General features: G+C 39.5%; 1 non-coding gene across 1 annotated transcript; it reads right to left on the bottom strand.

Moving 5' to 3' along the window:
• Positions 1-1,860: 1,860 nt before the first annotated feature.
• Positions 1,861-1,964, bottom strand: LOC148574519 (small nucleolar RNA R71). The gene has a single exon (XR_015906841.1). It is a non-coding gene; the product is annotated as a small nucleolar RNA R71 (small nucleolar RNA).
• Positions 1,965-2,321: the final 357 nt, after the last annotated feature.

The following is a 2,321-nucleotide window of genomic DNA, read 5'->3' as shown; positions in this document are numbered from 1 at the left end:
AGGAGTAACTTTGAATTGTAAAATAGTTCTGGAGGCTGAAAAACCACTCTCTGTATTTACTTTCTTTGCAATTTCTAGTTTTATGATGTATTCTCCATCTTTGTTTTCATTTTCAAGAGCTATGAACAACTAAACCCCTTTCATTGGGTTAGGGAGCTCTGTTGTAATTTGATGGATCAATACTAATTTTCATTGTTCTTCTTCTATCTTTCCTCTTGATTTTACTTGAAAGCTTTCGATCTTCATCCAATTGAGTAGTTATCTTAGAAGAGAAGCTATTCAAACTTGGATCTCTTTTGAACCTTGGAAGAGGAATGAAGAGATCAAGCTAGAAATGCTTTCTCATGCTGGACCAAATTGGGTTTGGATGGGTATGTGACTGTAACCCTCTCAATACTTGGTTTGAGAAATGCATGTAGTATAATCAGTGACCACACTTCATCTCTTCTCATGAGCAATTGACGAAGGAATTGGCTATTGATCAAAATTTGAGAGATTGAATTTCAAGTAATTGCAATTCAATCACTTAAGATTGCCAAGGAGATCAATGAGTGCATTGATTGAGGAAGAGATGAAAATGAACTTGATCCAGAGAATTGCAACATCTCCTAAGCCCAATGAACTCCCCATCTCTAATCTTACCCATTCTCTTTAATTTCTGCGATTTACTTTTATGAGCAAATCCCCCATTCCCATTTATAATTCTACAATTTATTTTCAGTCATTTACTTCCAGTACTTTAATTCTAGCATTTACTTTTCTGTTATTTACATTTCCGCTATTTTATTTTCTGCAACTCTCAACCCAATTTCTGGATTCGCTCAACTAGAACATTCTTCTAATTAAAGTTGCTTGATTAATCAATCCCTGTGGGATTCGACCTCACTCTATTGTGAGTTTTTACTTGACGACAACTTCGGTACACTTGCCGAAGAAAGATTTATTGAGAGAAAAGTTTTCCCCGCATGAAGTTTATGGCGCCGTTGCCAGGGATTGATTGTGCATCAACAATGATTAGATTGGAAGATCACTAGATTGAGCATTTTATTTTGTGAATTTCATTTTTCTGTTTGAGTGATTTACTTTTTGTTTTAGTGAAACTTCTTCCCTTCTCCCTCCACCCGTTTGTTTTTCTTTGTTATTTTCAATTCTGTTTGCTAACCCACTAACTATTTGATATATTGCATCACCCACAACTAACAATAACTCTGACACAATTACTGTCTGCACCTATTTTCTCTGCTTGTACTTGTTGGTTGTATGACAGGGAGAAGAAGCGGGGCTTCAACTTCCTTTGATTCTGAACCAGAGAGAACCTTCCTTAGACTAAAGAGGGAGGCAAGAGGAAAACGAGTAGTTGGTGCTGAAGAAGAAGAGGAACAGTTTAAGGAATACTTTGAACCAAACATGGAAGAAAACATGGAAAATCATCATAAAGAAGAGACTCACAACCATGGCAGAGGAGGTGGAGCAAATCATGCTGGGGTGGATAGAAGAGTTTTGGGCTCTTACATTAATCCAAACCCAGGCAATTGTGGAAGCAGCATCCAAAAGACAACAATCCATGCCAACAACTTTGAACTTAAACCACAGCTCATCACCCTTGTTCAGAACAACTGTTCGTTTGGAGGAGGTGTTCAAGAAGATCCCAACCAACATTTGACCACCTTCCTGAGAATATGTGACATAGTGAAATCTAATGGCGTTCATCCTGACGCCTATAGATTGCTCTTATTTCCCTTCTCACTCAGAGACAAGGCAGCCAAGTGGCTGGAATCCTTCCCAAAGGAGAGCTTGACAACTTGGGAGGATGTGGTGAACAAATTCTTAGCAAGATTCTACCCTCCTCAACGAATCAATAGGCTGAGAGCTGAGGTTCAAACCTTCAGGCAACAGGATGGTGAGACTCTGTATGAAGCATGTGAGAGGTTCAAAGACTTAACAAGGAGGTGTCCACCTGACATGTTCAACGAATGGGTCCAGCTGCACATTTTCTATGAAGGGCTCTCTTATGAGTCAAAGAAGGCAGTAGACCATTCATCTGGAGGGTCTTTGAACAAGAAGAAGACCATTGAGGAAGCCATAGATGTTATTGAAATAGTAGTAGAAAACGACTACTTCTATGCTTCCGAAAGAGGGAACACAAGAGGAGTGATGGAGCTAAACAATGTAGACGCTCTGTTGGCTCAAAACAAGCTCATTACCCAGCAGTTGGCTGACCTCACCAAGAAGATGGAGATGAACCAAGTAGCAGCAATCTCCACTTCATCAACAACACAAGAAGGAGTAAACCAAGAAGCAGAAGGGAATCAGGAGCAAGC

Source organism: Arachis ipaensis, chromosome B2 (genome assembly GCF_059453495.1).
Source record: "Arachis ipaensis isolate K30076 ecotype BB chromosome B2, ASM5945349v1, whole genome shotgun sequence".
Taxonomy (NCBI): Eukaryota; Viridiplantae; Streptophyta; class Magnoliopsida; order Fabales; family Fabaceae; genus Arachis; species Arachis ipaensis.
This window is presented reverse-complemented; position numbering and strand designations above follow the sequence as displayed.